This window comes from Neovison vison, chromosome 2, assembly GCF_020171115.1.
Source record: "Neovison vison isolate M4711 chromosome 2, ASM_NN_V1, whole genome shotgun sequence".
Classification (NCBI taxonomy): domain Eukaryota; kingdom Metazoa; phylum Chordata; class Mammalia; order Carnivora; family Mustelidae; genus Neogale; species Neogale vison.
Genome location: NC_058092.1, coordinates 9,639,619 through 9,653,714, shown reverse-complemented (window position 1 = coordinate 9,653,714; position 14,096 = coordinate 9,639,619). Strand labels below are relative to the sequence as shown.

Here is a 14,096-nt window from a genome sequence, read left to right as displayed (position 1 = left end):
CTAAAAACCCGCAGTAAAATGCAAATGCTGTCTGAAAGATCTTTGGAAAAAGCTATGATGCTTTACCATTTCCTTCGGCTCGTCTTCCTCTTCCCACAAGAATCATCGGTATCATCAACGCAGCTCTCATTTGTGAGGTGTCTTCTAAGACCAGCAGGAACCGTGCTACACCTTCACGTAAATCAGCCCAGCTGAGTTTTACAGAGGTAGTACTAGCATCCTCAACTAACTAGACAAGTTCAAGGTGGTCAGGAGCCACTCTACAGTGAGCAGAACAATCCCAGCCCTCTGGCGGGGAGAGACCGCAATAAACAAAGCAGTAAAACGGGCAGGTCAGGTAGCAAAAGTGCTTTAAGGAAAAATAGAAGTGGTAGGGAAAGAGGGAGATAGAAAATACAGTCTCTGTCTCCCTACCTGGGACTCCAACACTGTGGTCAGAGAGGACCTCAGTAAGAAAGGGACATCTGCAGGACACCTTGGTGGCTCTGTGGGTTAAAGCCTCTGCCTTCAGCTCGGGTCATGATCTCAAGCTCCTGGGATGGAGCCCCGCATCGGGCTCTCTGCTCGGAAGAGAGACCGCTTCCCTTCCTCTCTCTGTCTGCCTCTCTGCCTACTTGTGATCTCTGTCAAGCGAATAAATAAAATCTTAAAAAAAAAAAAAAAGAAAGAAAGAAAGAAAGAAAAGAAAAGAAAGGGACATCTGCATAAAAGCCAGAAGAAGAGCTGTGGGCCAGGGAGGGTCTGAGGAAGGAGTATCATAATGAAGTAAGAAACCCTATTCGGTGGCGTGCCTGGGTGTTTGAGGGAGGGCAAGGAAGGTGACAGGGGCACAGTGAATGAAAAGGAAAGTAGAGGAGGTGATTCAGAAAGGTGTTGGGGGTGAAGTAGGGATTTGGGGGGGGGCGGATAAAATATGGATTTTACAAGGTAAGCACTGTTCACCAAAATAGCTAGAGCTTTTCCATCAGGGATGGAAAGCCACTGGGAGGCTCAAGGTGGCCCACCTGATGTGACTTCGGTTTAAAAGAGACCATAAGGGAGCAGGGTGGGAGCAAGCAGACCTCTCAGGAGGCCAATGCCCCCAACTAGGCAAGAGATGGTGGCCACTTGGCCCATACAGTAGAAGAGAGGGAAGAAGTAATCAGATCCTGGATATACTTGATACACAGAGCCCCCAAGATTTGCTGCCACAGTAGATATTAGGTATGAAAGAGGAAGTCAGAGAGGACACCAAGACTTTTATCCTAAGAACACCAAAGGAGCAGCAGCCATTTTCTTTCATCAAAGGAGATACTGCCTCCTTCTTCCCATCTGCTTGTCATTGCTTTTTTCCCCTTCACTTAACACTTTCCTCCTTTCCTTCCTCCCCTTTTGTGGTTGCTGGCTCACAGGCACAATTCAAACAACGGAGATACCATGGCATCTGGCCTCTAATCCCAAAGAACTCAAAAATTAAAGTACTTACAACATTTTAGTTTTTCATTTGTTATCTCAGGGAATCTCGTTTTTTCTTAATAAAAAGTTATAACAAATAATTCAACTTGTTAAATAATAACTTCTCTGACTTTCTGTACTGTCTGTTCCCTCTTTGTTCTAATAGAACACTCACCATTTCTTTCCACAGAAAATGATCTTACCATCTTTTTTTTTCAACGGTTCACTACATACATGTATGTTTGGACTCTTCTCTCCATCACTTCTAACTAATCCCAACTGCCAAAAACCAGTCTCCAGCGCGTCATTTTTTTTTCCCTCCCTTGACTCACAACATTGTCAAATTATTTATCTAAAATATTTTGCAATGTCAAAAGCACTGCAAATCCAACACTGACTTCTCAGATGTTATTTTAAAAAAGTAAATCCTTTATTAAACTATATTAAAAACAAGGGATGTTAAACACAAGAACTGAGAATCTGGCAGTGCCTCTCAAAAGACGACCACTGCCTTCTGGACTGCGCAAGCTACTCCTTGTCTGCCCCTTCTATTACCGCCACCTAGCACTGCCCTGAAAAGTCACGGCCTGCAGTGCCTCTGGTAACTTTGAAAATCAAAAATACCTAAACACCTCCCCAAATAACTTCCCAGCTGAGAACCTCTGAACTACAATAATCATGTAACTTACTGGGATACCACAATATATTTTACGGCAACTCCAGATTCTAAAAGCTGTTACTCAAGGAACTTCCCGAAGATTCCACCGGCAGTGCAAACCCCCTGTGAAAGCCACCTAGAATCCTACATATTCTCATACTAAGTGTTGACCTCAACAGCGCTGTTTTCACATACCTACTTAACTAATATACTCAAGGTCCAAGTTTTATCACATGTGAGAACCAAAACTAACAATCCTATTAGAGTGGAGGCAGGGAGGAATCTTTCCAAACCTATCACTGAAACTTAATAATGCCACCAAACTTTAAAAAAAAAAAAAAATGCTAAACAGTTAAGTGCCTCTGGTTTTCCAATAGCAAATACTGAAAATCTTAAAATCACCAAGACTTCTATCCTGGTTTATGCCTTAGTTTCTTTTTTCAATTTCTATACCTGACCAAACTGCCTTGAATATTTCTACACATCCCTTCCATTACAGCTTGCTGACATTTATCAGATAAAGTAGAGTAGGCAGATACACAAATTTAGAGCATGTGAATTTTTATCACCTACTACACTTAGCTAATAGTATTCTTTTTTTTTTTAAGATTTTATTATTTATTTGACAGAAAGAAAACAGGAGAGCACAGGCAGGGAGAGTGGGAGAGGGAGAGCAGGCCCCCCACTGAGCAAGGAGCCTGATGCGGGACGGGATCCAAAGACCTTGAGACCAAAACCCAAGCCAAAAGGAGCCACTTAACTGACTTGAGCCACCCAGGTACCCCAATATAGCACACATTCTTAGAAAAGTAGGAGCATGGTCCTGATTGTACATATCTGTGGCTTCAGTAATATGTACATACTTAACTTTTCAAGATATTACTTCCAAATTCTAGGACAAATCATCCTTACAAATATTTAAGTTAATAATATCATAAAAATTATTTGATTATACATGACCAGTATCGATACAGCAACAATAATTAGGGTCTTTATTCCAATACTGGTTTCTTAAAGTGTCAAGACAACCTCAACTACTGTGAGGCTGCTGTCTCCTGACATGGAGCTTCAGAGACCGGAGAATGGAGAGAGATACACAGGATACCCCAGCCCCTGAGTCAGAACCTTCCAGGAGCCCCCCGCATCTCTCTATCACTCATCCTCTTAGATAAGGCAGATTAAACTAAGGACAGACACAAGGTAACATGAATGCAATACATGTAACAGGTTAAATGAACTGTCACATCTGCCCTTTGCAGACCTGTAAAATCTACACAACTGTATGAGAGGCAAAGTAAAAGCAACCGCAGATTCTTTGATTAGTTTAAATCTAGAAGGAAGGGAGAGAATTGGGAAGATAATTACTTGATCTGATTTGTATATTCACTTATAAGTCGCTGATATTATTTTCCAATTATTCTTCTGGGTCAGTTAAGCTCTTTTGGAGCTTTCTGGAAAATACTTAAATTTGCAAATTCAGAGTCACTGGAAATAAGAGAACTGGTACAGTAAATCAAAATTAACAGATCATAAATGTACTAAAAACATGGACTAGATGTGGGGCGCCTGGGTGGCTCAGTGGGTTAAAGCCTCTGCCTTTGGCTCGGGTCATGGTCTCAGGGTCCTGGGATGGAGCCCCACATCGGGCTCTCTGCTCAGCAGGGAGCCTGCTTCCCCCTCTCTCTCTGCCTGCCTCTATCCCTACTTGTGATCTCTGTGTGTCAAATAAATAAATAAAATCTTAAAAAAAAAATGGACTAGATGCAAAGAAGTTTTAAAAATACCAATCTGTGAAAAAATTCTTAGAAAGTTTATGGCTTACATAAGAAAAGAAAAATATTCTGAAACGAATCACAGCACAGAGTAGATCTTTTATGGTAAAGAAGCATCTTTTCAGCAATCACAGAGATGATTAAGCTTTTAGTGGAGCAGCTGTACAGTGTTTAACACTGATCATAACTTACTCTGACCAAAAGAATCTTGCAATCCAGAAACCTCTAGAAAAATAGTAAAAATATCTAAACTACGCCAACTTCTCAAAAGCAGTTTTTATTAACTTACAAACACAGATAGCATATTTGTGATTAAAAACTACCACTCATAACTCCTACCAGAAGAATGGATCACCAAATTACAATCTATAAACTCTAGAGATGAATAATGAAAACATTTAGCACTTACTCAGATTAAGCAAAAACATGTAATTCATGAATATGGAATCTACCCAGAAATTTGTTAAATGCAAAATCATTCACTTTCCTTTTCTAAAATAAAAATTCAATTTCACAAAAATAATCTCTAACATCTAGTTTCACACTAAAAAACATACCCCAACCCCCCTTTAGAAGGCAGACTATGGGGTGCCTGGGTGGCTCAGTCGGTGAAAAGGCAGACAATATTACCAAACCAAATAAGCGGAAGGGCAAAATCAAACCTGTTATGTTTATCATTTTAAGAAAGATCGTGCACTTGTGTGTGTGTGTGTGTGTGTGTGTGTGTGTGTGTATAAAGAGAAAGAGACTGAGAATACAGCAAAGATTTGGAGGGTGTGATCTCTCGCTTCTCAAAACCCAACGCTCGCGTCTCCCCCCCCCAGAATGATTCCCACCCAGGCAAAAAGGCGACTGTACAACAGAATATATCACACAGAGGAATTTCCCTACCTGCAAAGTAAGTGAGGGGATCCGAAGAATAGAAAGCTCACACATAAACCCATCATTTCTCCCACTTCAATACAGCAATTTCCCCCCAGCAGCCCAGAACACCACGGACAAATATCCCAGGGCCCAGTTCTCCAAATTCTTGGAACAGGGTGTCCTGACACAAACCTGAATAAGGAAGCAGAGTCCAGTAAATTTACTCCAGGTGGGAAAATCTGATCCTGACAACAGTTTCCACACGATGGAGGCAAAAAAACAGAAAGTAGATTGTTCTGAATGACTTCAGAGGTGCAGAAATCCAATGAGAAAACGAGGTTGGTTAGAACTTCTGTTTAAAATACGTAAGTGGGGTGCGTGGGTGGGTGATTCAATCAGTTAAGCTCAGGTCAGGATCTCGGGGATTCCTGGGATGGGGCCTGGGGTGGGCACTGCGCTCAGCACAGAGTCTGCATCAGGAACCCCCCTCTCCCTCTATCCATCCCCCCCCCAAATTAATAAATAAATAAATCTTAAAGAAAATACATATGTAAGTTTACATCAAAAAAGAATGTTAAATAAGAGATCTGCAGACTAGGAAAGTACTATAAACCCAAAGTTAGACTGGCATTCTAGGGGTTTTTTTCCTTCCCTTAGAATATCTCTACAGAGAAAAAAAAAAAAAAAAAAAACTTTTTCACACAATACTGCTTCAAGCAGCCATTAACAAAGAACTGGCTTAGCAATCAATGTATAGCAAATGCTGATTATTTACCATTTACGTGGTTCGTTATGGACATCTATTTAAAAAATGCTCTCCTTTCTTCTGATTAAATTTACGCATCTATGTAAATTTATTGCACTGAACACAGAACTTATTACATCATAAATTTCAGGTTTTGTTTAGGGTTCCTATAAAAATTCCCCTCAATTAACCCCACAATTAAAAATACTCGAGTTTCTCTAAAGAAATTAAAACATATTAATTTCATGTTAACATGTTACTCTGATACTCTTCCTCAGGGCACTAAAAACAAAAGTATCACTGTCGGGGCGCCAGGGAGGACTCAGTCCTTTAAGTGTCTGCCTTGGTTCAGGTCATGATCCCTGGGTTCTGGGATGGAGGCCCAAGTGGCACTCTCTGCTCAGCAGGGAATCTGCTTGTCCCTTTTCTTCTGCTCACTGCCCCCCATGCGCATGCGCTCCCTGTATCAAATAAGTAAAATCTTAAAAAAAAAAAAAAAAAAAAAAGAATCACTGTCAATTTTCTTGAAGTAATTCCATCCAATCAAAATACCCTTCAATTAAGAAGTTAATTTCCTTTCTTTATTTTCAAGAGTAGTTGGCAAGAAGTAGAGATGTAAAAATCCACATGAAAAGCTGGGTGGGCAGGAACACGAATGCTCTCCAGCCAGTCCCAGCTCCATGAAGAAAACTGCCCCACTCAAGAGCTGTAGTACAGCTCAACTCCCCTCCCTCCCAGTTCAGCTTAACCAACTGCTGACTATACATTCTGCCAAAGGGCATTCAAATCAAAGAACATCTATAAAAATGATAAAATGATACTTTTCTGATATTTTCCCATGTTAGACATGCAAAAACTTCAAACTATTTTAAAAGGAAAATCAAGTCAGTTCTTTCCTAACACTCAAATGTCAAGTTTCCAACTCAAACACAAAATTTCTAAAGCAAGACACCACATGGTCATTCATTTCACAATCCGCCGAAATAAAATGAATTCTCAGTTGACCCCTTTGAGTTAATGTTTCTCCACTGGCGTTGCCAATACAGGTGTCACCTTTGTGATTAAACATTTAAAACTGAGAGATTTTCAGGAAGCCTACAATTCTGAATTTCTAAAATTCAGAAATTTCCTGAGATTCTGAAAATCTGAAAAAAATTCCTGAAATTCTGAAATTCTGAATTTCCTTAAAAAAAAAAAAAAAGAAAAGAAAAGAAAGAAAGAAAGAAAACTTCTGCAACATGGCGCCCAGCTCTGGGCACTCAAGTATTCATTTTCTCCGACAAAGACTCTCTAAGAATCAACAGAGTCACCTTACCAGCAGCTGGCTGTTCAGAGCTTTTTTGATTGTTGCCTACAGGATAAAATTCGTAAGAAAACTCAACCTCCACAAACCATACATAAATGACAAGGCTTCCTGAATTCACAAGTGAAGAACCTAAAGCAAAACTGGAAGTTATCCCAGACAGACTAACAACTTCAACTATATTTTGCTAAGATCCCAGGCATACTTCTGTCGCTACAAGATTCAAGGTCTTCTCCCAAGAGTTTATTAAGGTATTTATTATCTTGGTAGGTAGTGACTCACTCTAACTAAAGTCTGAGGTGTAGGGTCCACCATCTAAATATGCAAGTCCTTCTGTCCTCAAGAGCATTTTAACAGAACAGCAACACCCACTGCCTGTACAGCACTGTCCATGTGTTGCTCGGCAGTTTTAGTAGCTCTAGAACCTATGCAAGTTTTTATTTTTTAAAGGAAAGCAGGATTCCAAATAAAGAATTTGCAGTTCTTGTTTCAAGGTAAAGATACATGCCTCCCCACTTACGAAAAAAGATTGAAAGGCTATCTCTTGATACCATCAGCAGTGGTAAACCAGAGAGCGTGACTCAAGTGAGGGTCCGTGCAGAGCAGCAGGAGGTTAAACTGGTCAGTTCTAGAGGAGTCTGAGTCCCAGGTTAAATGCCCACTTGCCGGCTGGGCTCCCCAGATGTCATACGAGCAGTCATTATTCCACCCATCCCCCCCTCCAGAACTCCCACAAAAGCCCCAAAGGTCTTTAGGGAAAGCGGTAAGAGGACTTACTAAAAGGCAGAGCCCATGAGCACTGCAACTGGGAGACCAGGGCAGGAGCCTGATTTCCCGACTGCCCCTTAGGAAAGCAGCTTTGGCCACCTAGGATGAGCAACACAGAGCCACAGGGAGTTTCTGACTATGGAATGCCACAAATGAAACAATGTCTAACAATTTAAAAAGATGAAATTGACAAGAAAGAGTGAGGTGTGAAAAGGGAAGGCAGACCAAAGAGACCAGGCAAGTCCGTTAAGAATTCGAGATGACCAGCGATAGGGGTATAAGGGTGTGAACCACAGGTAACAGCTGAAAAGAAACAAAAAACAAAATGATCCACACTACACAAGGGAAGAATGGATAGAATGTGTTCCAACTGAACATGCAGTAAAAAGAGATGGTGAAGAGGAGTCCAATACTGGGAATGTGACTGCAAGAGTGAATGTATTTTCAAGATAGAGCAGCCAGGAGCAGGGATGGTATTTAAGTGGACGGTGGTGAGCTCCATTTTAGACTTTGGGGAGAACAGACATCCATACGGAAAACTGCATCCATCAAATGGAAAAAAACAGTCCTAGCACAGACTGCCTTCAAAGCTGGGGACAGAGATTTAGAAGTCTGCAGCCGCAAGGGGGTGCCTAGGGAAACTGCCAAAGGCAAAAATACCCAGAGAGAAGACTAAGGATTTGGCTTTGTGACAGTCATGGAAGGGACTAGAAAAAACCATGCCCCCTCCACCACCTTGGGGGGACGGGGGACCAAAAAGCCTAAGGACTCAGAGGTGATTCGGAAGGCTTTCTCTCAGCAATAATTTTGCCACGCTATCCCTCAGGACTTGTTGTATTAAGAGAAGTAGCTAAGAAAAATGCTATTAATATTTTTGAAGAAACCTACAAGTATCAATTGCTTTCATATTCTTTATCGATCTGTCACAAAACATCCTGGTGAAAGAAAGAAGTAATCATTGTCCCCACTTTACAAACAGGAAGAGGAAAGGATAACTGAGCCACCCCTCACCACTGCCAGAAATAATTCAGCCCCTGTGGTGATCTGTGATATGCATTATTCCGTACACTGAGGCAGGGCTCGATTAAAGTACTAGGGGATTGCACAGACACAATACTTACCTCCCAAAACAAGTAACTGACTTGCTCAACGTCCTCTAACAAAGACTAACAAAGCTTCACAACGAAAAATCTAAATTTATCCCAGGGACCCCCTGATGTACTTTAAAACTAAGGTCTTTGGGAATTACAGTGAAGTCCCTAAAATAAGCCTCACCAAGTGAGAAATGCTTAGAATGTCATATTTACATTGTTATTCCAAATTGTGCTTAATTTATACCGTCTTAATAACCCCTTGGGTAATGCACAGGATTCATACTGAAGTATGTAAGGGTTTGGTGAATCTCCGATTTCTTTTCAGTTTTAACAGCATCATTTAAATTACTTGAAAATGCCATAGAGTTTTCCCACCAGAGTTTAATGTAGTCTTCGTGTAACTACTTATATGCACATGTAAAAGCTGTAGGTTTTACCAATTCCCAGAAAGGCTGCCCACAGTAATCAAACTAACAGTTGCACTTAGCTTTACATATTTCAGGCAAGCTGTGCCAAGAAGTAATTTAGCTCTTTCAAAGCAAAGCCTATCAGATGATTTATTGCAAGAGCTACAAAATATTCTTTTCACCAAAATGGCTGGCAAACATATAAGTAATTCAGTGAAACCTCCTTTATTGCATGTTCCAAAAGACTAATAAATGAAACACAACATAGGTATGACTTGAACCAAGACTCCAAGAATAAATACCATACAGTACTGAGAAAAATATTATAAGTGTATTTCACTCTAAATGAACCAGATTTACTACATACAATAACTAATGCATGCTCCGGGGAAGTGGGGGTGGGGAATGAAAGGCATTCCCTTTACGAAAGAATATTTAAATGACACATACATTCATTCCAGTGAAATTCTGCAGGTATTCCGTAACTGAGAAAGCCACCCCATTACTAAATGTGGTCCAACAGCACATCTCTTTTCTTATGTTCTACTTATCTACTAACTTCTAACTAAAGATCACTTCATCCACAATAAAAATTCAATCCACACTATCTATACTTTTAAAGACTACAAAGAAAGAGGTGACAGCCTGCATTTCCTTTGCCCACAGGAAGCTGTGTTCATGATGCATGTGTGCCACAAAGATCAACAGTGATCTTTTAGTTATAAACTTATCATAAAGTTAAAAGTTAGATTAGCCTTCAAAAGGATACTATTTCCTCAGGACAAATGCATCACTTTCAGTGAATTGGTAGGAAGAAAAGGAAGGAAGAAAGATAGAAAGAAGGAAGTGAAAATTGGAAGAAAGAGAGCGAGAGAACGAGAGGGAAATAAAGGGAGAAAGAAAGGAAGGAAGTGAGGGAGAGAGAAAGAAGAAAAAAAAAAAAGAAAAGATCTTAGAAAAACTAGTCTGGTCTCTACCACCAATCTTCAACGGGTTGCTTCAAGGAGTATCATTTTCCAGAAGACAGTTGTTTCTGTGCTATTCAAGTATAATAGGCCACAAGCTTACATGAGTCACCATGCATCAACTCTATTCAAATTTATTTAAATCTGTAATAATTTAACCAAATACAGGCAACGTTGATCCTATGCCATGTAAACACCTTCACAGTCTCCAGGTTATCTCAACTTGCTTTATCGCTTGCCACAGAAGTGCTCAAAGTAGAGGACTCAAAAATATCATAAAGACACACACCGTGTGGGGCGCCGGGTGGCTCAGCCGGTTAAGCAGCTGCCTTTGGCTCAGGTCATGATCCCAGGGCCCTTGAATCAAGCCCCATGTGGGCTCCCTTGCTCAGGCAGGAGTCTGCTTCTCCCTCTCCCTCTGCCTGCCATTCTGCCTACTTGTGCTCTCCATCTCTCTGTCAAATAAATAAAATCTTAAAAAAAAAAAAAAAATACACACACACAGGAAGGGACCAAAACAGGCCAGTTAAGTCCATTCTCCCCCTTCAAGGTGGACTTCATGTAAACCATAGAGTCTAGTCTTACAGTTCTTTGACTAAAGAGAGTCCACAGACTGCTTCACTGAGTCCACCATCTGGTCAGATGGGCCTTCCTTTAATGCAGTGGTTGAGAACTGGGTCCCCACCAGGGGACATCTCGCAATGTCTGGAGACTTTCTCAGTTGTGCAGACTGGGGGGGATCTCACAGGTAGAGATAAGGGACACTGCCAAAAATCCTACAGTGTACAGGCTAGCCCCCAAACAAAGAATTATGCAGCCCCAAATGTTCATCGTGCCAAGGCTAAGAAACCTACTTTAATAGAACCTAAATAATGCTTTCAGTAATGGAGTCCATGGCCTTCAGTTGCTCTAGGAAGATGATTTTAGCAGCTCTAATTATAAACTTCTAACTTCAAAAGGAGAGAGCCAGACCTCTAACCGAATGCTAGGAGTGAGAGCGCAACCTGTGGGCACCACACAAGCCACAGACTGCTGGCCACACGTCAGCAGTATCAGTAATAATGACTGTCAGGTAATGTCCCCATCATCTGGAAACTCCCCATATCTATACATCGCCACACAAGTCGGATGATCTTCCCCCACCGTCCGCCTACTCCCTTTTCACTCCCACTATGGAGTTCTCTCGTGCAGCCCACAGGCTTTTCTTTCCTCTGCCTGAGTATTAAAAATAGCATGAAAAGCAAGTTGGAAGATGTGAAAATAGTAAATAACCTGAGGTGCTTTCCATCCCGGAAAGTCTATGATTTAACAGGGCTTAAAAGGTTTGTAAATCAGATCTGGAACTTGAAAAGAGATCGGCAGCTTAAAGAAACAGTCCCGTGAATAAATAAACATCTAACGTAAAATAACCATCAAAAGAGTATGTGTGCAAATAGATATATATGTATATGGAACTGCACAAACCCAGCTCAGGGAGAAGAGAATAAAAGGAGCTGAAATTGACTGCTGCTTCTTATAACTGCACTGACAGAAAAAATACATATTTAAACGCTAAGAGACAGAATTTACATGTCCACGTATTTTTTTTTAATTACAAAACTTTTAATTACACAACAGGAAAACCTAAACAGATCTTAATGAAAAGAGAATTTCAGGCTATAGAAACCTTACTGATCAATATGGAATTGGCAAATAATGGCCCACCCATATATATTACACAGCCACTAAAAATCATATTGACTGACACTTCAGGGCATGAATATATACCCCCAATATATAGTAATATAGTAAGAAATAAGAATATAGTAAGAAGATAGGTATGAATAATACACACAATGATATCCCGTATAAAATATAAACACATAGAAGTGAGTAAATTTACGTAAGAAATACACACACGCACAAGACAGACACGCAGGTGAAGGAGGTATGCCAAAATGTTAACAGTGGTGATCTGAGGACTGGGAAGATCAGGGCTGATTTCTCCTCTTCTCTGTGCTTTCTCCATGTTCATACTGTCCTACAGTGAGAATCATGTTATGTTCTGTACTCACAAAACGAAGAGATTATTAAATTTAAACTACTGTTTCTGGAACTGTCCACGAAATTAGAAAAAACACATCTGAATGTGCCAACTTTTCAATTCAAGAAACCACCTTCCGAATCAAGAAAAGCGAAGTTTCACTGAGTGTTATTATTGTGTGTCTGTTATTTTCCTAAACACTACAACATATTAACTTATTTAAATCAAACCAAAAAGGACACGGAAAAAGAGCCCTGGAATAAGGGAAGCGGTGAACCATCTCCGTCTCACTGTGAATTGCAATCTCAGTTTCTAAGACTGAAACAAGGGGGTTTAATACGATCATCTCTGAAGGTCCTCTCCAGGCTACAATGAGAGTCTACAAATAACGAATATGGTTGAGGAAGTGTTTGTAAGGAAGCTTCTAGAGAATGATGGGGCAGCTGCAAGCCATCTCAAACACAAAACCCCCTATAAAAGAACATAATTACATGTCTCGGTTCCTCCTCAATATTTGTACAACAAATTTCATGACATGTTAAAAAAAAAAAAATCTTGGAGGCCCACATTTTCCCAATACTTGGCCATAACTGATCGATGGGATAGGAAGTCTTGTAGGGGAGGTAAAAGATTTCACGGAAAGGTTGCTATTCTGGCTCAGTTATCGTTCCTTTTAACAAGAAACCTGTAATAAACAAAAACTTTATGAAATTATTTTAGTCGTGTTCTGGGGGCGACCCTTTCAAAGGTCTGATTAACGGGGGCCCAAAGACCGACTGGAATTCACCAAAAGGCGTTCCACTTGTGAAATAAAACCAAAACCCCAATACAACACTGAATGGAAAATGAGGGGCCAGCACGAATCCCCTTTCTTAGGGGAAATTACAGCTGCGTAGTTCAAGGAATTTGGGCTTCCCGGTTAAAATCGCGGGATTGTTCCCGAAGCTCAAGCCGGACAGAAGGGGCCCAGTCGTGGCTCCGCGGTTCACGCGTGGGTCGGAGAGAAGCACCGAGGTCTGGGCATACCCTTGACCTCTTAGGGATACTTCGCGTCTCCCTTGGCACCGTCAAAAACAGGTCCGTAGGTGTCTTTGGGAGCAAAATTAATACATAAGTGCAACGTCTGCTAAAAACAAAAACACCGGTGGGTCTGCGATGGACACACGAAGGAGACCATTTCCAGCTCGGAACCGCACAAAAACTATTTAGGAAACACAAAGACGCAAGACACAAAACAAATTAAGAATGCGAGGGTGAGAGACACACTCGGGCGGAACACAAAAGAGAAGAGCATCAACGACTGCAAACTGGCGCGGCCCTGGGACCCCGCGTGCGCCCTCGCCGTCCGGGGACACGGGGACCGGGTGGACCGGCAGCCGCCGCCCGGCCTCGCCGCGCACACGCGTCCCCCTGGCGGGGCGCGCGGCGATCCAACGGCCACAAAGCGAACCGCACAACTTCGCCGCGGCGGGCCCCAAGGTCGGCCCGGGGGCTCGGGCGCGGGAAGGAGGAGCGGGGAGCGCCGGCGGCCCGCGCCCGGCTCCGGGAGCCCCGCCCGCCCGGGACGCCGAGTCCTCGGAGGGGGCGCGACCGCCCGCCCGCCCGGTCCTGCGCGCCCGGTCCCCACGGGTCGCCCCCGCCGCCGTCGCCGCCGCCTCCTCGCTCTTCGCGGGCAGCGACGGGCGTCCCGGCGCCGAGCCCGCCGCCGTCCCGGAAGCCGCCCGTCCCGGCCGCCCCTTACCTGCGCCCGCCGCGCCCCGCGCCTCAGAGCGCCGAGAGCCGCCGCCCGCGCCGCCGCTGCCGCCGCTCCGCCCGCCCCGGCGTCCGCGGCCGCGCCGACGCCATCTTGGCTCCGGTCGGAAGTGACGTCGGGCGGCGCCGGCCGCGGCCCCGGGACCCCGCACGGCCCGCACCGTCGCCGAGGGCCGCGACCCCGGGGCGCGCGGGCCCCCACCCGCGGGTCGCACACGCCCGGAAGCCCCCCGGGCCGCGCCGCCGCCCCTCAGACTCGCGCTGGCCCAGCTGCGCTGGCGGGGACACCGCGGACCCCGGCGGCAGGCGCC

General features: G+C 43.2%; 1 protein-coding gene across 5 annotated transcripts in view; it reads right to left on the bottom strand.

Moving 5' to 3' along the window:
* The window catches only part of PRDM2 (PR/SET domain 2), a 117,727-nt gene extending 103,912 nt beyond the window's left edge, over window positions 1–13,815 (bottom strand). For 3 of the 5 annotated variants that reach the window (XM_044237209.1, XM_044237210.1, XM_044237211.1), the window contains exon 1: window positions 13,775–13,806. The gene's annotated coding sequence lies outside the window, so the exon portion shown is untranslated. Of the gene's footprint in view, window positions 1–13,774 lie in introns of all 5 variants that reach the window. The other 2 variants (XM_044237213.1, XM_044237208.1) reach the window with 2 other exon arrangements.
* Window positions 13,816–14,096: the final 281 nt, after the last annotated feature.